Source organism: Podarcis bocagei (assembly GCF_964188305.1).
Source record: "Podarcis bocagei genome assembly, chromosome: 15".
Classification (NCBI taxonomy): domain Eukaryota; kingdom Metazoa; phylum Chordata; class Lepidosauria; order Squamata; family Lacertidae; genus Podarcis; species Podarcis bocagei.
Genome location: NC_138141.1, coordinates 37,186,402 through 37,206,940, shown reverse-complemented (window position 1 = coordinate 37,206,940; position 20,539 = coordinate 37,186,402). Strand labels below are relative to the sequence as shown.

At 45.2% G+C, this 20,539-nt stretch overlaps 1 long non-coding RNA gene across 1 annotated transcript in view; it reads left to right on the top strand.

Moving 5' to 3' along the window:
• The first annotated feature begins 11,053 nt into the window (after positions 1-11,053).
• The window catches only part of LOC308574922, a 52,559-nt gene continuing 43,073 nt past the window's right edge, over positions 11,054-20,539 (top strand). The window contains exon 1 of the long non-coding RNA XR_014002634.1: positions 11,054-11,115. This is a non-coding gene — a long non-coding RNA (uncharacterized lncRNA). The remainder of the gene's footprint in view (positions 11,116-20,539) is intronic.

The following is a 20,539-nucleotide window of genomic DNA, read 5'->3' as shown; positions in this document are numbered from 1 at the left end:
AGGACTCTATAAAGGGCTCTTGTATACCCCATAAGGGAATAAGGGCAGATTTTGTTTACAACAGAGGTCTGCTGTTCTTTGGTCAGGGTTTTTTAATTAACCTGTTTCTTTACCCTCTGCTGCAAAGTTAATTCTCCTCTGGTCAACAATATGATAATAGAACTATGATTATGAGATGGCAGAGGGGGAAACTATTTGTTAAAAGTACTGATGTGGTGCAACTTCAAACACTAAATCCTTCCCCAAACAGAGCTGCCTTCAGATGTGTTCTAAAAGTCATACAATTGTTCAACTCTTTTACATCTGATGGGAGGGCGTTCCACAGGGTGAGCACCACTACCAAGAATGCCTTCTGTCTGGTTCCCTATAACTTCACTTCATGCAGGGAGGGAACCACCAGAAGACCTTTGGAGGAAGACCTCAGTGTCCAGGCTGGACGATGGGGATGGAGATGCTCCTTCAGGTATACAGGGCTAAGGCCCTTTAGGGTTTTAAGATCAGCACCAACACTTTGAATTGTGCCCAGAAAAAGTACTGGGACCCAAAGTACAGTGGTATCTCGGGTTACATACGCTTCAGGTTACATATGCTTCAGGTTACAGACTCCGCTAACCCAGCAATAGTGCTTCAGATTAAGAACTTTGCTTCAGGGTGAGAACAGAAATCGTGCTCCAGCGGTGCAGCGGCAGCAGGAGGCCCCATTAGCTAAAGTGGTGCTTCAGGTTAAGAACAGTTTCAGGTTAAGTATGGACCTCCGGAACGAATTAAGTACTTAACCTGAGGTACCACTGTAGTTCTTTTAGTTTGTAATGCAATAGGAGAAGAACTATTTCCTCAAGCATCCCTATCCATGCTGTTTTAACTTGAGTTTCCATAACAACTGTAACATGCAACCTCATCAAGTCAATTACAACTGCAACACAGAACCTCACAGAGTCCCTTTTAGGTACCACTGAGCAAACATTGTGTGTGTGACATTAAAGTGGCTATAAAAACTTTTTAATTTTCCTTTCCTTTTTTCATTCTTTCTAGGATCTGAAGGGTTTCAAGGAGAAAGCAGCCCTAACGTTGACGCTCGATGACAGTTAGTCAATGAAGAGAGCAGGGGAGAAAGGAAGGAGAAGGAAATCTGAGCAGCGTTTCTGTCTATCTCACGGCTTTCTCGGGCACTAAATTACAGAATTAATAGGCTTTTAGGAGAGACTGACGCAAAGTTACTGTGAAAAAGACAATTAAATGTGGAAAGCTACTGTTTGCACCACATTTAATTTTAACGGGAGGCTTTGAGACTCTATAAATCTTTCTTATTTCATCTCCGCTCCTTCCTCCCACCCTTCCCCAGGTATTAAAAGTGTCAGGAAGGAAGGAAAAAGATTTTAAGGTCTGACACTGCCCTCTGAAAGATGCATTTCACTGTGACGCCTCCTGTCTATATGGCATGAGCAAATAGGTGAGACTCTGGGTTTATGATTTTCAGGGTATTAAAATAGACTACTTTGGGAGGGGGCAAGGTAAAGGTTTGTGAAACAATGTAAGTGGTGGATGAAGTTGATAGTTGATGCAAGAAACTTTTTCTCTTTCTCCCATAATATATAGCGATGTTTCTCAACCTGGTGCCAGAGGCGTAGGAAGGGGTGTGTGGTGGGGGCGCAGCGCCCTGTGTGTCATCACTGGGGGGGGGGTTGACATTCGGCACGCCACAAGCCCATGACTCCTAAGGCTACCCCGAGCCATTGGGGGAAGAAGGGAGCTGCTCCGCTTTGCCGACAGCCTTCCCCCTACGTTTTGACAGCTCGGGGGAGGCTCGGGAGTCACGGGCAGGTGGCGCGGCATTGCAAACAAGTCTGTCTGTCTCAAGAGACAATGAAGTTCACCTCTGAGGGTGAAGTCAAATTTGTGTGTTAGCGGCAGCAAAGTGACGTCCTCAGGGCACAAGCCTGGGCAATGTGTATGGAGGTCCTGGGTTGCCCAGAAGACAAGATCCCCCTCTCAGCCTCACTGATGTGGTCCAAAGGAAAGCAGAGCAATATGTTTGAGACCAGCTTGGTTGCAGGAGTTGCCAGGAGGAGGAGGAGAAGAAGAAGAAGAGAAGAGAAGAGGAGTTTGGATTTGATATCCCACTTTATCACTACCCTAAGGAGTCTCAAAGTGGCTAACAATCTCCTTTCCCTTCCTCCCCCACAACAAACACTCTGTGAGGTGAGTGGGGCTGAGAGACTTCAGAAAAGTGTGACTAGCCCAAGGTCGCCCAGCAGCTACATGTGGAAGAGCGGGGACGTGAACTCGGTTCACCAGATTACGAGTCCACCACTCTTAACCACTACACCATGCTGGCATAAAAGGTGCCATCCATCTGTCTTGGGGGCTCCACTCCAGATTTGTGTAGGGTTTACTCCTTAGCCCTTTCTTGTCCCACAGATATCCCATGAGACAGCAGAAGTTTAGGACCAGAGTTTTCCCCCTCCTAGATGGGCTACCTTCCCAGGTGGACAAGCCCCATCTGCCCCTCGCTTCCCTCTACATCATGTACAGAAAATGCCTTCTTGACCATTTGACCCACTATTAGTCTCATCCGCTCAATCCGCTGGAACCTGTCTTTCGCCTGCAGGGGCCTATCCAAATTAAGGTGGGCTGCAATATCCTTCAAACCAAATTCAATAGCCAACCTGATGTGCCGATATTGTAGCCTTGCCAGCAAGTTAGGTATTTATAGAATCATTTTCTTCATTGGCCCAGCTTACAGTTAAGCACTACATCTAATTTCCTCTGGAGAAATGGGCTGGAAACAGCAAGGAGATAAATCTGCCAGCATAAATAGTAATAAACAGAGATGTGCACTTGAAAATCTTTAAACTTTCCTCCAAATCCCCATAGGTGTCTCGTCTCAGCAGGAGCCTCTAAATCCACCTTTCAGAGACGTGAGTAACTCTGCTGACAAATGCCATTAAGCTTGCTGAAGCGTTTAACTTCCCTCAGCATTCCCAAACATGTGTCTCTGGAGAAGGACCTTCCCTCTGTGCCCTCAGTATTTTGCCCTCAGTAAAGTTTGGAAGCACCAGGTCAACCTTCTGACACATTTCCTAATAGAGTGTTAGACGAATGTTGATTCCCGCCCCTCTTATAAATTTTCTCTGCTAAAAGCTTTGATACATGTTTTTGGAATGTCCAGACAACAAGTGTTGGCCAAGGGTCTGCCAGCCTCATCCACGATGGATCCTCACCATGAGACATGATAGGGTTATGGCAGAGAGGAACGAATGAAATTGCTGAGAGGCACTTTAGTTCTCTTATTGCCCCCTATTTTCCCCCTACAGGGGATGGGACTAGATGACCCCAGGGTCCCTTCCAACCAGGGCTGGATTTAGGTTTAATGAGGCCCTAAGTTACTGAAGGTAATGGGACCCTTTATATGTCCAGCTGTCCTATGTCAACAACAAATTGTCGCAGTTTTTTGTGTTGAATATATGCTATATGGTAATGTATGGACCTAATAGGTATCTAAAGCCATTTGCACAAGTCACCATGCAACCAGTCCATGCAGAATGTAGGGACCCTATATATAGAAATGAGCAAACCAGTGATATTTTAGGGAGCAGGCTAGCAGGCAGGGCCGATTACTTATATCATAGGAGCGTAAAGGTAAAGGGACCCCTGACCGTTAGGTCCAGTTGCAGACAACTCTGGAGTTGCGGCGCTCATCTCGCTTTACTGGCCGAGGTAGCTGGCATACAGCTGGCCAGCATGACTAAGCCGCTTTCTGGTGAACCAGAGCAGTGCACGGAAACGCCGTTTACCTTCCCGCTGGAGTGGTACCTATTTATCTACTTGCACTTCGTGCTTTCGAACTGCTAGGTGGACAGGAGCTGGGACTGAGCAATGGGAGCTCACCCCGTCATGGGGATTCGAACCTCCGACCTTCTGATTGGCAAGCCCTAGGCTCTGTGGTTTAGACCACAGTGCCACCCGTGTCATAGGAGCCTACACAACACAAAATACTGTTGCTGTACGTAGGTTTTTAAAATTTGTTTTTATCTTATATTTTGGAAATGTACATCCAGTTTTCCCCCTTAAAAATTTTTGGGGGCCCCAAGAGAGTGGGGCCCTAAGCTATAGCTTGTTTAGCTTACACATTAGTCCGGCACTGCTTCAAACTGTGCAATTCTATTATTCTCTCCTCACCATGAAACAGGATAGATTTATGGCAGCCTGAGAAGTACCTTAGTTTCTTTCCCCTACACAGAATCAAACATGAGAGTGGCACACTTGAACCTTGTCTTGTGCCATTTCTTATTCCTTCTCTCTCAGTGGTTGACTATCCATACCCTTCAATGGGTTTGTGCCCAATTGCTCACTTCTTCTGTATGTAACAACAAGGAAGGGAAGCTGTCCAACCGGGTGAGACAGGGGTGCAAAAGCTTTCTTTGGGTTGAAGGACTCCATATACTAGTGGAAAGCTGTCTGTGGTCACATTCCAATATTGAGTTGGGCCAGACCAGACCTCAAAGCAGTCAGGTCCACAAAGACAGACACACAACTGTTCCACGTGATAACAGAGGTATTTATTTAATTCTTAGTAATGTCACTCAAGTTTACTTTCTATCTTCTCCACATATATTTTTTTAAAATAAAGTTTGTTTGCTTAAAAAAAAACCTCTCTCCAGCACCTTTTATCATTGCAAAAGGGAAATCAGAACTCAGTGGTGCCAGAAGAATGTGAATGTGAATGATGTCAATGGGGTTGAAAGGCCTTCAAAGAGAGAGAGCCAGTGTGGTGTAGTGGTTAAGAGCGGTGGACTCGTAATCTGGTGAACCGGGTTTGTGTCTCCGCTCCTCCACATGCAGCTGCTGGGTGACCTTGGGCTAGTCACACTTCTCTGAAGTCTCTCAGCCCCACTCACAGAGTGTTTGTTGTGGGGAGGAAGCGAAAGGAGATTGTGAGCCGCTTTGAGACTCCTTCGGGTAGTGATAAAGCGGGATATCAAATCCAAACTACTACTCCTCCTCCTCCTCCTCCTCCTCCTCCTCCTCCTCCTCCTCCTCTTCTTCTTCTTCTTCTTCTTCTTCTTCTTCTTCTTCTTCTTCTTCTCAAATTTCAAAACGCAGTTGCACCCTGAAAATTGCATGCTTGCAATTGCAAAATGTACTGTCACTTTTTGCATATTTGTAAGGAACGTATGTCTACCTCTCTGTTGAGACCCCCCCATGTAGCTGTGATTCCTGCATTGCAGAGAGTCCCTTCCGATTCTATGGTTCTGTTCTTGCAGCATATTCCCACCCCTGTTTTGTGACAAGGTTATTGAAACAGCAGGAGAAATAGCAGCCACAAATAGTACTTTAGCACGAGAGACGAGGAGGTAGATACAAGAGAGGTCACAACAGCTACGCTCAGGTAGCTTCTGAAGGATTTAATACCTGGATCTGCAGCCCCATATTTCCATAGGTACAGCAGTGGACCGACTCCCTCATAGCTGGAGCTGGGTGATATGCAGCACTGTCAGATGTTGGAGTACACCATTCTGGGTTGGTCTAACCCTGGGTTCCCAATGGAACAGTGCTTTCGATCGCTGCATCAGTAAAGCTTGTGATCCTCATTCATAGGACTCATTGCCTTCAAATCCACCCACAAAAGAAAAATTTAGCGAAGGCACTAGAGCATTCGGGGAATTGTTTTCTATGCATTGGGGGACCGAGCCAGTACTTTCCCCATACATTGTAATGTACAGCCTATCCAGACCCTCCAAATGTCCCTATTTTCCAGGGACAGTTCCAGATTTACAGAAGCAGACCAGGGTTCTGATTTGATCCCGGAATGTCCCGCTTTTCCTTAGGATGTCCCTGTTTTCCTTGGAGAAATGTTGGAGGGTATGTGATTCCCCGAGACAAGGAAATAAGTAACTATACAATATTTAGAAGACATCTGAAGGCAGCCCAGTAGAGGGAAGTTTTTTAATGTTAAATGTTTTGTTATGCTTTTATATATGTTGGAAGCTGCCCAGAGTGGCTGGGGCAACCCAGTCAGATGAGCAAGGTGTTGTTGTTGTTGTTGTTGTTGTTGTTGTTGTTGTTGTTGTTGTTGTTGTTGTTGTTGCTGCTGCTGCTGTTGTTGCTGTTGCTGCTGCTGCTGCTGCTGCTGCTTTTTTCTAGAAAAATAGATGCTGGTACTCACTGTGAAGTTGCTGCAGTAAGTGTCACACTTTTAAACAACAACAACAAAAGGAGGTTCTGGTACTGCGTACCTTTGAGTACCCCCTAAAATAACCACACCACTGATTATTATTATTGAATAAGACATCTCTATTTTCATTGTAGAAATGTTGGAGGGTATGCCTATTGAGCGCAACCTCTATTGATATGAGCCTACTTACTTGCTATTCTCACAGGAGGCTTTGTCACAGGCATAGGCAAACTCGGCCCTCCAGTTGTTTGGGGACTACAACTCCCATCACCCCTAGCTAACACGACCAGTGGTCAGGGTACAAGAAAACTGTGTGAACAGCCTAACAGGAGTATATCGACTAAATACCGCCAGGCCTATGCAGGCAGTTAAGAGTACACCCCCAACAGTGGTCTTTTGATACTTGGTTTTAATTTCTTCTGGCTTTCAACTCAGTTTTAAGCTTTTAAGACATTACTGTTTGGTATTTTTTTTTTATATTGTTGTAAACTGCTGTGATATTTTTTTTTAATGATGCAGCAGTATATAAGTAATTTTTAATAAATAAAACCAATCAATAAAATAAATCCTCTGCCCTTGGCAAAACCACTGCTTTCTTGGTAGGAAAGCAGGACCAAAACAAGTGGGTGTAAATGGCAGTGTGAAGGAGATTTTGGTGGAGATTTAGGAAAAATTTCCTAATGGTACAAGCTGGAACAACCTCAGCAAGTGCTGAGGGCTCCACCCCCCCCCATGGCACTGCTGAGCCTACATGCCTACATTTAAAGTCAGGACTTGATGTCCTCCAATGCTGCCCTCTAACTCTATAATTTTTATCTAAATATAGCTTTTTAAAAATAAATAAATAAATAAATAAATAAATAAATAAATAAATAAATAAATAAACAAACAAACTGAACGGTGCAGCAAACCGTAGACGCAGAGTCCTGCTCAAAATCTGGAAATAACAAACAAAAATATGAGCATAATGGATCAGCTCTGCTGAGAAAAGGGGAAAAAAGCAAATATTTCAAAGCTGCAAAATACAAGACAGAACTTGGGTGAGGAGCATCCCCAGTTACATAGCAACTATATCCTTCACAGGTGCAATGGTAGCTAGCGGAGTTGTCTTCTAAATGCCTCACCTGCCTACATTTGAGAGCTGGCTCCATTATTCTTCTCAGCCCCTGAACACTGCAGGCGACATTAGGATGGGCCTCGGTGTAACTCGGTATTCTAAGCTGCTGCCTGCTGTCTCAGTATAAGGAAGGTGTTTTGGCAGCTTTGCTGCGAAGAAATGTAAGGTTTCACAACAGTGCCGAGATGCATATTATCCCCTTGGGCCCTCTTTTTCTTTTACTCATCATGTTGTGTAATAAAATGCAAAAGCTCTTTCCCTCCTTCCCTTTCTTATTCCAAGTGAAGCATCAAAATAATGAACACAAATGAGCAGAGAAGTGCAGTGACTTGTTGGGAAAAAAGGACTGGGCTGCAGCAGGCGGTGGTGGGGGCGTGAGGAACCAAGATATATAATGCACAACGTGCTAGATTTGGCTGTTTAATGGAAAGCAATACATGGAATGAGCCACCCTCTTTGCTTTTCAACCTACTCCCCCAGCAGCGTTCACAGGCTGTCTAATCCCAAAATTGTGTTTTAGTTTTCCCCTTCGACTCCATATTCCCCCCTGTTGACCCCTCAATTCCATTCTCCCATCCTTCTCATCTCTGTATCTCTTTGAAGGGTTGTATGTGGTCTAAACCTTTAAAGAACCTTTTAATGAGGGTGAAAGAGGAGAGCGCAAAATATGGTCTGAAGCTCAACATCAAAAAAATGAAGATCATGGCCACTGGGCCCATCACCTCCTGGCAAATAGAAGGGGAAGAAATGGAGGCAGTGAGAGATTTTACTTTCTTGGGCTCCATGATCACTGCAGATGGTGACAGCAGTCACGAAATTAAAAGACGCCTGCTTCTTGGGAGAAAAGCTATGACAAACCTAGACAGCATCTCAAAAAGCAGAGACATCACCTTGCCAACAAAGGTCCGTATAGTTAAAGCCATGGTTTTCCCAGTAGTGATGTATGGAAGTGAGAGCTGGACCATAAAGAAGGCTAATCGCCGAAGAATTGATGCTTTTGAATTATGATGCTGGAGGAGACTCTTGAGAGTCCCATGGACTACAAGAAGATCAAATCTATCCATTCTGAAGGAAATCAGCCCTGAGTGCTCACTGGAAGGACAGATCGTGATGCTGAGGCTCCAATACTTTGGCCACCTCATGAGAAGAGAAGACTCCCTGGAAAAGACCCTGATGCAGGGAAAGATGGAGGGCACAAGGAGAAGGGGACGACAGAGGATGAAATGGTTGGACAGTGTTCTCGAAGCTACCAGCATGAGTTTGACCAAACTGCGGGAGGCAGTGGAAGACAGAAGTGCCTGGCGTGCTCTGTTCCATGGGGTCATGAAGAGTCGGACACGACTAAACAACATGTGGTCTAAGTGTGGCTTAGTTTTTGACAGCAGTAAATCACACCAAACAAGTTGGACTTAACTCTTTATCAGCAAAACAGGATCATGCCCAATGAGTACAGCAACTCAAGTCTTGCCCATATGAGGCAGTTGTCAAGACTAAAGGTCCCCACCTCCCCCCAGCCTCCTCTTCAGGGTCCTTTCCAAGCAATCTGAGACTGCGCCTTCAGGCCTGTCTTTGCTTCTCCCACTTTATGCCTCTCCTGGGTCTGAGAGGCCAGCGGGGAGGAGAGCTCATCGCAGCAGGAAGGGGAGACATCCGTGCCTCTTCACAAGCCTGACCCATCTCTGCCTCTTGGCTTCCGTTCTCTACTGCTTCCGTCTCTGGTCATAGAAGGGACTCCAATAGTCATCTAGTTCAATTCCCTGTAATGCAGGAATATGCAACTGTCCCATATGGCAATCAAACCTGCAACCTCGGCATTATCAGCACTGTGCTCTAACCAAATGAGCTATCCAGGATTCTGGACTTCATTCTGTCCCAGACTCTCCCCTCTCACTAAGCCCTTCTGTGCCTCCCACTGAATTCCCTATTGATCCCAAACCTGAACACAGACTGCTCTGACTTTGCCTCTCACCTGTCTTGGACTGGTTGGATGCAGAGGAATGGATGCAGAGGAACCAGTTGTAGAGTGGTGGGGCGACGATGAGTATTCAGAGGGAGAAGAGGGAGAAGACTGGGAAGAGGTGTCAGGAGTTGAAGTGAAGAGTCATGGGTGTCTTCCCCTCCTTGTCTCCCAGAATCAGAAGAGGCATGAAAAGAGCAGAGGAGAGGCCGGCTGCATGCAGGCACAGTCTCTGATAATAATAATAATAATAATAATAATAATAATAATAATAATAATAATAATAATGTATTTATACCCTGCCCATCTGGCTGGGCCTCCCCAGCCACTCTGGGTGGCTTCCAACAGAATATTAAAATACAATAACCTATGAAACATTAAAAGCTTCCCTAAACAGGGCTGCCTTCAGATGTCTTCTAAAAGTCTGGTAGTTGTTTTTCTCCTTGACATCTGGTGGGAGGGCGTTCTACAGGGTGGGTGTCACTACCGAGAAGGCCCTCTGCCTGGTTCCCTGTAACTTGGCTTCTTGCAGCGAGGGAACCGCCAGAAAGCCCTCGGCACTGGACCTCAATGTCCGGGCAGAACTATGGGGTGGAGATGCTCCTTCAGGTATACAGGACCGAGGCCATTTAGGGCTTTAAAGGTCAGCACCAACACTTTGAATTGTGCTCAGAAACGTACTGGGAGCCCGTGCAGGTCTTTCAAGACCGGTGTTATATGGTCTTGGCGGCTCCTCCCAGTCACCAGTCTAGCTGCCACATTCTGGATTAGTTGTAGTTTCTGGGTCACCTTCAAAGGTAGCCCCACATAGAGTGCATTGCAACAGTCCAAGCTCCGAAAATGCCCTGGTGAGGAGGGGATGACTGTGGGGAGTTGAGGACTTCTGGTTTCGGCAAGTGATTTTCATGGAGGAAGACCATCAGGAATGAGCTGCTCGTCTCCTTAGGCATGACACCCAACCAAGTCTGTGGAGATTGTGTTTTTGCTAATAAAGAGTTAACACTCACTTTGAACTTAGTGATTACTGGCCGGCACAGTCCTGCAACATCACCTGACTCTGGTTATGATCTCTGCTCACTTGGGCTCTGACCTTGGACCTGTCCTGGATACTGCTTTGGTGGCTACCCACACTGATGTTGCTGTCGGGAAGTCCCCTGTTCACTCAGGAGCCCATCGAGAGCAGGACACCATGAGGCAGGTCACAGAACTGGCCAGGACCATAGAACAATTGGGATCAGAAGGCAAACTAGGGAGCAGAGCCAAAGAACAAGGCAGGACTGAGAAACTAGAGCAGACACACTAGAACTCAGGTAGGTGTTGTTGCTGAAGGAAGGCTCAGCTGCAGCAGATAGTCCTTTATAGTCTTTGATGCTTAGGAGGAGCCAATGGTCAGCCTCAGCAGGCAGAGTCAGGCCAGGTCCATAAAGTTCTTCCCTGAGAGGCTGCAGTTATACATCACACCACATGGGGCAGTGGTCAGCAATCCCTGACACACATTTCAGAATCTCCTGCCCTAAAACCCTGTCCTGAAATGACACACAGGCTCTGAACAATTTTATACATACTTCTTGTGTTGCTAAAAATACCATAATCCTATTTCTCCTCATGTTGCTAAATGGATTTAAAAGAAAAAGAGTTTCCTCCCTCACTCCCAACCTGAGTTAGGTAGATAACTTGCTATTGGCATATTTCTGTGGAAAGGGCAGGGCTGCTATTTAAAGCAACTGAGAATGAGTCACCCCGCCAGAGCGATTAAGCCTTGTGAGTCTGTGCAGGATCAGTTCAGAAGTCATATGTATTGAAGAAGCAAGGAGAGGACCTCCAGACTACCCCTGTTTGCTTGAGGGATTCAATTGCACACTTCAGGTTTGCACAATTAAAGTTGATCAAAGTTGCCATACTGCAACAGATTAACTAAAAGAAGAAGCAGCCAAATCATTTTGTTTGTTTTTTTTAAATTTTTTATTAAGTTTTTCTATTTTTAAATATTCATTTAAATAACCTTAAAATATCAACAACTCCCCCCCTTCTCTTTCCATGGTTCATTTTGCATACCATAAATTCCTGCAGCGAAACCATTCAGTTCCATTATTACATCCATCAAAATGTATTTTCACTGTGGAATTTATCTTAATGCTGCCAACATTTTCAAATGTACACAATCCCCCCCCATATATTCAATAAACATTTTCCAGCCTTCTCTAAACATATGTTCTTCTTGTTCTCTTATTCTGTATGTTAAGTCTGCAAGTTTCCAAATCATTTTGGGAAGTGGCAGATAAGTCCATTGAAAAGTGTGGGATGGATGGATGGATGAATGAATGGCAAGAAGTAAAAATACCCCAAAAGCAAATCAGGATGAATGTTCACTGACATATAGTCACCCCACAAACAAATCAGAATGAAAGCTCAATATAAACTAGACATAGTCAACCTCTGTATAAGCTTGTGCAAGCAAATCAGGAAGAATGCTGGATAAACAGGGAAGCTGGGGTAGCTCAGTTGGGCTCTTAATCTCAGGGCCATGGGTTCAAGCCCCATGTTGGGCAAAAGGGGGTGGACTAGATGACCATAATGGTCCCTTCCAACTCTACGATTCTATGATTTTATGATCTGCAGGAGCCTTAAGAAGCCAAACTACAATTCCCATCATCCCTGACCACTGGTCCTGCTAGCTAGGGGTGATGGGAGTTGTAGTTCAGAAACAGCTGGAGACCCAAGTTTGGGAAACCCTGCTCTAACCACTATACCACACTGCCTCACTATTCCCCTTACAGTCTCTGTTTGAAGGGGATGCAAAAACACTGCTGTATAAAGAACTCTTAATCTTCCTTCTGTCGCCAGTTAGACTTGCCATTGCTTGGCATGGGAAGAAATTGAATCTACATATGCTTGCAGATTGGCACCAGCCAATTTGGCAGGCGACATTAATGGGAAAATTGCCTAAGCCCATACACATACACAGAGGTCAAAGAGATGAAGGCAACCTTCATGAAGTCTGGACCTGCTTTATTTTAGCATGCTAATAACTGAATGCACGACACCCACTTTCCTGTATCACACAGTTCCTGGTGGAAATATCTCTTTGGCTGATGAGTGGGTCAATTTCCAAAGTCAATGGACAATAAATAATCAGTATTTCTGTCGAAGCACTTGCATTTTGATACTGTAGATTGCATACCACCTCCTGGTAGTTATAAACAGGGAGAAACTTTGTATTAGGAGACGAAAATAATGAGGCAAGACACAAAGTATGGGGTAATCTAGGGTAAGTGTCAGGGAACTGACATCGGAGCCAGAGGCGGAGGGAAGGCTCTCAAGTGATGCTGGAGAGGGACCCAGCAGGGAGAGAGGTAGCTCATCAGTGGGGGAAGGAAATCAGCGCAACACCAGGGATAACGGGGGGCAGATGGGGGAATCGGCGAGAGGGCTCCAGGACTCTTCGCTGGATACCAGCGGGGAGAGCACGGGTCCTCCGCTACCCACACCCTCCCTGCGCAGAAGACTTCCACGCAGGGAGAGTAGGAGGAGACTTGGTGTCAAACAGCCTTTATGCTGGAAAAGGTTTAAGAAACGCCCACTGACAGATTCTGCTAGCGACTGAGGCAGCCACGAAGTGAAGGGCTGTCCAGACAGAAAAGGTTTAACAAGCCAACTTAGCCAGGAGTGGCGGCAACTTACGCACGAGCAACCCCTATATCCATCACAGTAAGGTTACCAGATTTTTTTTCAATGAATCCAGGGACACTTTTCAACTTCAATGGATTTTGTATGGGGACTGATTTGTAATTCCGAGGACTGTCCCTGGAAACAGGGACGTCTGGTAACCTTAATCTAGGGCTAATTTATTAAACAATAACTTATGCAACCACATTTGGGGGGGGGGGGATGAAAACCATGTAAGGAAATATTTCCAAAGTCTAGCAAGCTACTTGTTGATTGGGTGATTCTACCCTTGAAGGTGTGAGAGTTGACTTTAAGCCCAATTCTTTCCCCCTGCCATGCTCATTAAGGTGAGGATGGAACACTCACCTGTCTGGTTCCATTATTTTACTCTTGTTCATGCATCTTATTCTTAACAATCCACTTTTTAAACCTTATTCATCTTATTACAAGTGACCTTTGAAAGTTCAACTAATGTAAATACCTATACACAAAGCTTGCAAGGTTATGCTTTAAACATTTCTCTTGTTTAAAAGAAAAGAAAAAAACCAATGTCCTTTTGGGTTTCAAGTTGTCTAATATGTCTTGCATAGTTCACTAATTTATTTTACCAGTCTTCTTTATCTTCTTTGGTGGTGGCTTCTTCCTTCTATGGGATAGAGGACATATCAGATATTAAACTGATAAAAACAGATACTACACTTGCTCTTAGCCAAAAGGCTGAGAAGCAAATTCCATAGTTCAGCTCTATGAAGAAGGACTATCCCAAACTTTCTAACGTCCCGTTTCACTGCGTGTCCACAAGTTCTAGTAATATGACAGAGGGAGAGGGGAAAAAAAATCTCCCTATCCACTTTTTTTCATACAAGACATCATTTTATATACCTTTGCCATGCTCCCCATACCCAACTTCTCTCTAAACTTAAAAGCCCCAAATGTTGTAAGGTGGTATACCAGTAGCAATTCTTGAGAAATTAAATATGTGCATATTTGAATAGGATCTGCACACCCCAGAATAACAAGAGCATACAGATGTTGTGACAAAGTTCTTAGCTTCAAAAACTGGTGGGTTTTTTTTTTTAAAAAAATGCATTTCTAAAAGAATTTATCAATGCACATCTTAGGAGAAAATTCATTAAAATATGCATTTCATTCATTATTTTCTGATTGGATTTATCTGGAAATAGGGCAGGGTAGAATTATAAGTGAACCCATACAGTACACAAGCAGGTGCACACTAGTAACATAAGGTTATAGGCAATGCTAGTCCTACTCAGAGTATACCTATTGAAGGTAATGGAAAGGATTGACTCAGGTTCGTTAATGTCAATGGGTCTCCTCTGAGTAGCAATTTGGATAGAACCCAACTTGATTTAACCAGCCTTACAAAGTTGTAGCGAGGTCAATTCAGAAGAGAGCTGCCTGTACTTTAATCCAGGGATGGTTTTCCCCTCTAATCTCATGACCATACACATTTCATGAAAAAGAAAAAGTTTCACCTTGCAGAAATCTCATCACAAAATAAAGATTTCCCCCCCTCTTTCAAATTTCCCCAGAGATCTTATTGATCTAATTAAAGTTTGTATTGCAAGAGCATCGCCCAGGAGACAAATAAAATACAGTGTTCCCTTACTGAGTGTGCTATTCCTGATTCAGTGTTCCATTAGAATAATCACTCAGCAAAATCTTTATGCTTCTCCCTCCTCTCTGTTTGTCATCTTATAGCTCTTGTTCCGTGTGCAGATTTTGACAAACCCAAGGGACTTGTCAGCTGCCAGGTGGACTGCAGAAAGGATGAGATAGACAGACAATATACAGCTAGCTAGCTAGCTAGCTAGCTAGATAGATAGATAGATACAGACAGACAGACAGACATGTAAGATTCTGATTTAGACATGCACCACATTTTCTGGTGTTCCTATCAACTCCACTGATGTCCCACAGAAAATGCTGCATGCTCAAAGAACAGAGGAATAGGAGTAAAATCGACACAATAATTAATTATAGTGGTACCTCGGGTTACAGAGGCTTCAAATTACAGACTTTTCAGGTTACAGACTCCGCTAACCCAGAAATAGTACCTCGGGTTAAGAACTTTGCTTCAGGATGAGAACAGAAATTGTGTGGTGGCATCACGGCAGCAGCGGGAGGCCCCATTAGCTAAAGTGGTACCTCAGGTTAAGAACAGTTTCAGGTTAAGAACGGATCTCCAGAATGAATTAAGTTCTTAGCCTAAGGTACCACTGTATTTCCTCTTTGGGCTAACCAAACACAGCAACCAAGATGAATGTACTCACCAGGACTATGCATCAAGGGACACGGGTGGTGCTGCGGTCTAAACCGATGAGCCTACTGGGCTTGCTGATTGGAAGGTTGGCGGTTTGAATCTGCACAACGGGGTGAGCTCCCGTTGCTCTGTCCCAGCTCCTGCCAACCTAGCAGTTTGAAAGCATACCAGTGCAAGTAGATAAATAGGTATCGCTGTGACGGGAAGATAAACGGCATTTCCATGCGCTCTGGTTTCTGTCATGCTGTTCCGTTGCGCCAGAAGTGGTTTAGTCATGCTGGCCACATGACCTGGAAAGCTGTCTGTGGACAAACGCTGGCTCCCTCGGCCTGAAAGCAAGATGAGCGCCACAACCTCATAGTTGCCTTTGACTGGACTTAACTGTCCAGGGGTCCTTTACCTTTACCTTTATGCATCTGTCTCCCCACCCTGATCCGATTTGTGCCCCAGTTTGGTGCTTTGGAGCAGTGTCAGTCCAGCCTGTCTCAAACTGATTTAGTGGGCCTTGCCCTGTGTTTAATTAGAACTTCAATTTTCAATTAAAAATGCAGTTGGAGAGGAGTGCATTTCCTTGCTGCCAGACCACCAACATTTTGACAGCCCCAGCTTACTGTGGGTATTCTCAATATGACAGGGGGATGCCTCACTCCATCCCAGTTAAATCTTGCAATGATCCAGATCAGTCCTTAAGGAAGTGAGGTCCTGAGCCATGTAAGGCTTTATAGGTCAAAACCAGCACTTTGAATTGGGCCCGGCCACTAATTGGCAGCCAGAACAGGATCTGTGTTAAATGCTCCAACCGCCTTGTTCTGGTGAGCAATCTGGCCGTTGAATTTTGCACCAGCTGAGGTTTCTGAACAGTCTTCAGAGGCAGCCCCACATATAATGTATTGCAGTAATCCAGCAGTAGGTGGAGCCAATGACAGGCAGAGCAAATCAATTCTACAAGAGCAACACTGAGACTCAGGAGGAGGAAGCCAAGAGCCAGTACCAATCCCGGGGCAGGATGTAAGAAAGAAGTTAGATAGGTGGCTGATGGGAGAAGGAGCTTGGTGGGGCAGTCACTCGCTTTCCCTAATGGAGCCACCTCCACTACACTACTGGCTGTTATAGGATCATAAAATTGTAGAGTTTGAAGGGATCCCAATGGTCATCTAGTCCATGTCACGGTCCGGTCTACGGGCGATCAAAGCCCCAGCTGAGGAAGTCGTGACCAGGGGCAAGATGGCAGGGTGGGAGCAGGAATGAGAGTCCAGAAGCCAGGGGTCTGAGGGTCAGGAAGCAGGGAGTCATGAAGTCAAGGGTCCGAGGTTCGAGAAGGAGTCCAGAAGCCAAGGTCCGAGGGTCAGGAAGCAAGAAGCCAAATGCAGCAAGGCAGGAAACGTGTTGCTGTGGCAAAGAGCCGAAGGGAAATGCTGACCTTATATCCCTTCCCAGCTTTTGCCACCAGAGGCAGCGAGTTACCAAGCGGCCTCACCTGTGCGGTCGCACCTTGCCTCTCCAGAACAAACTGAAGGCCCCAGTCCTGTGAAGCCCTACTGGTCACAGGGCCTGGCTCCTGCATGCACTCCTGACAGTCCAACCATCTGCAATGCAGGAATCACAGCTAAAGAATCCAACCTTTGTTTAAAAACCTCCAACGAAGTAGAGTCCACCACCTTCCCAGGTTGTTCTTTCCACTGTCAAACAGCTCTGTCAGAAAGTTCTCCATAATGTTTAGTTGGAATATTACTTCATGTAATTTGAATCCGTTGGTTCCTGTCCTACCCTCTGGAGCAAAGAGAAAATGAGCTTGCTCCATCTTCCATGCGACAGCTCTTCAGATATTCAAAGATAGCCATCGTATCAGCCTTCTCTTTTCCAGGCTAAACATGCCCAACTCCCTAAACCTTTCCTCACAGAGCTTGGTTTCCAGACCCTTGATCATATTGGTCGCCCCTTTTTTGCACACATTCCATCTTGTCAACACCCTTCTTAATCTATGGTGCCCAGAACTGGACCCAGGACTCCAGGTGGGAGCCCAACCAAGGCAGAATAGAGTGGTACTATTACATCCCTTGGTAGTTGCTGGGTGACCTTGAGTCCTGTGATAGGAATTTTATGGTTTTAGATATATAGTAATGTTCATAACTGCACATACATAGATCAGCACAGGAACCATTTTGATTCCTAAACTGACCAAATCCTTTCTCTGCAAGGTTAAAATTGGAAAAGCCTCCCCATTGTCTCTTCCTTTAATCTGTGTTTGAATAAGGTGTGAGCCTGTGACCTGGCCCAGGAAATAAGTATTTTAGCACTACAAAAGAATGGCCAGGCTCCCCAGAAAATCCAATCAAGTAACCTGCTAGACAGGAGATAAACAAGGACAAGAGAAAAACAACATTTAAATTTCTGTGATGTAGGTGGGATGTATCGGAGGGGTGGTCTTAGGTTACACCCCTTCTGTGATGTATGCATAATGTTTCTGGGGGTGGTCCTGATCTAGAGAAGGGGAATTTCAAAAGTCTTTATAAGGCCTTGCAGGCCATTGTTCTGGGTCCTCTTCCTCTCCTGCGTGTGAGGGGGGTACCCTGTTGCAACAGATCAATAAAGATCAAGCTTACTAGCTGCTTTGCTTCTCAATATTCTCTGGTTGGCCTCTGTTATTTTCTCCTACCAATAGGGAACCTATGTAAGGACTCTATATGGGCTCTTGGATACCCCATAAGGGAAAAGGGCATATTTTTATTTACAACAGTCCCAGCATTATGAGAGAAGGATAAACAGGAACTCTCTATCCATTTCCTCTATAAACCTGTGATTACATAGGCTGTGTTTATGGCAAATCGTCAGCTGTGTCCCTCACCATTCTCGCAAGCTTCTTCTCCTTTGCCTCACACTGCAGGTCAGCCTTTGTATTCCCTCCGCTTCCTGTGTTAATATTTTGCACAGCGAAGGCTGATTGATATCAATAAGCAGGTAACTGTAAAAATGGCAACTCAGCAGGCCGGATTTCAGGTACGCATGTGGTGATTGCAGTATCTGCTAAGCAAATCTCCAAGAGTAATTGGCAGCTTTGCTACACAAAGTGGGTTATTGTTTTTAAAAGCCATGCTGGAGAACATCAGGAGCTGCTCTCCAAACACAGCAGAGGATGAGTGAATGGGGAAGCTGTTCCTTCTTTCCTCCTTTCTCTTTCTTTCCTTCCATCAAATATAGAGAGGTTAACAATGAAAACCACACACAATGAGTCACAATGGAAGCTCAGTGTGTGAGCTTAGGCGTAAATAACCACAGGCAAAGAATTTCATTCAAGTGGAATGAGGTTTCTGAGAGCGCTGATAACTTTAAGTACCTGTGAAAAGAATTGTGTCAGGACTGACTGTGAACTGCTTTCATTGTGTCTTCAGAAACAACAGCAGTACAGCCCTGCTTTTAAACAGATTTGACCAAATCAAACCACATTTATGGTAGCTCTCAAATCATAGGCACCCCATGGCCTGAGTTCATGGGAGGTGGGGATACCAATGAGAGGAAGACTGAAGAGACAGTCAAAGCAGATGAGGCAATGAGAGGAAGAGGAACTGAGGGCCTTTTACAAGAGAACAGTGCAGATGTCCAGCAACAGCCATTTGCCCTTCCTCTGGTACACTGGGGGATGGAGAGATGTGAAAAGAGCCAAATTTCTCCCCTGCGTCCAGCATGGAAAATCACTTCTAAGAGAACAAGTGTGCTTTTGTAGCAGGCTGCAAACAGGGCTCCGATTCTTGCAAGGTAGATGAGTAACAAACAAGCTAGTTTCACATGTTTTTAATATATTGTAACAATGTGCAATATAATATATTGAAAAGGCTAAAATCATGTACTCCGTGTTAGTTGTTGGCTATAACCCATACCATTGCTGTTCGTTTTTAAGAAGTCAGTGTTGGTGTTAATCTCTATAACCTGCTTTCAATTTGGTGGTGTTACTAGGCAAGAACAAAACGTTGCTTTCTCTTATCTCACAACTCTCACCATCACTCAGGGGAAAATATAAGAACCAGCCTCGTCTAACGGCTGACCACCATTCCACATTGAAATGGGTGCTCTAATCTTTATATGATTGCCTTTTCTGTGATAGAAATATGGCTCCGCATAGGGCATTTATTGTCTGGTTCTCTCCAAAGTATTGACTTTATGTAACAGCTTGATATACATCAAACCCTTTGTAGATTTAATAAACTCTTCTTGGTCAATCCTCTGTTGTAAACACAATGAGATTTATTTTGGCCATCTAAGCACAATTCTCTCCCCCGCCCTTGAAAATATTCTACTTCCAGAGATCAAAATATACAAAAGGGAACATAGATCACTGAATGGCAGCAGAGCGAGCGGGCGGGCTGGTGGGACTATGTAGGAGGTTGTGTTTCTTCCTGTGTCTTTAGAATTTCAGGATATGCTGATGGCTAAATGGATTTGGCAACAGAGATTGGTCAGTTAGCATGAGTGGCACAGTACCCGACCAACTTCAGCCAGGCCCCACCTGCCCGCCTTCTTACTTAAAAACAGCAGGGTGCCGAAACGGGAAGTGCCGTCTTGCTCTGCCACCTGTGTCACCTGTGCCACTATACCTGCTGCCACTGGCACCACTTCTCCACCTGCCCTACCAACTCTGTTGCTATCAGAGAAGTGATGCTGGCATTGGCACAAACTTCAGGTGAGATCTTGCACTGTTTCTGAGGTGATTTCTGTTGACAAGGATGCTGACACCAGGACTGCTTCTGTGCCTGCGGCAGAGGTGGTGTGGCAGGCGTGGCACCCGTGGGGCTGCCATCATGGGGGCTTCTGCAGCCTGAGGCAACTGCCTCAGTCTGCCTAATGGAGGAGCTGGCATTGACAATCAGTCAGGGAGTGGATCTCTCTTTCCATTGTTGTTGTTTAGTCGTCTTAGTCAATTTCAACTCTCCGTGACCCCATGAACCATAGCATGCCTTGGAAACTCTCACTTTCTTCTCAAAGCTTCTCCTTTTTTATGTCCATGGAGTTCTCTTGGCAAAATACTGGAGTGGTTTGCCAGTTCCTTCTCCAGGTGGATCACGTTGTAAGGAGCTCAGCCTACACTTGAGTAGGACCCTGGCAGAGACACATGCCCGACTGGCATGTTCTCTCCCTCCTGGCCGATCATTCGGGAGCTTCATAAGCTTTCTTCAGCCCGAACATCACAGCGACCGATGCCAACAGACACTGGCACACTTAGGGATCCGCAGAGTTTGCGCATCATGCATGACAGACCTCAGCAACTCAGCATTTTGGCTAATCTACTTTATTTACATATAAACACACACAGAGCACGGCAACATGGCTCCCTCTCTCTCTAGCATC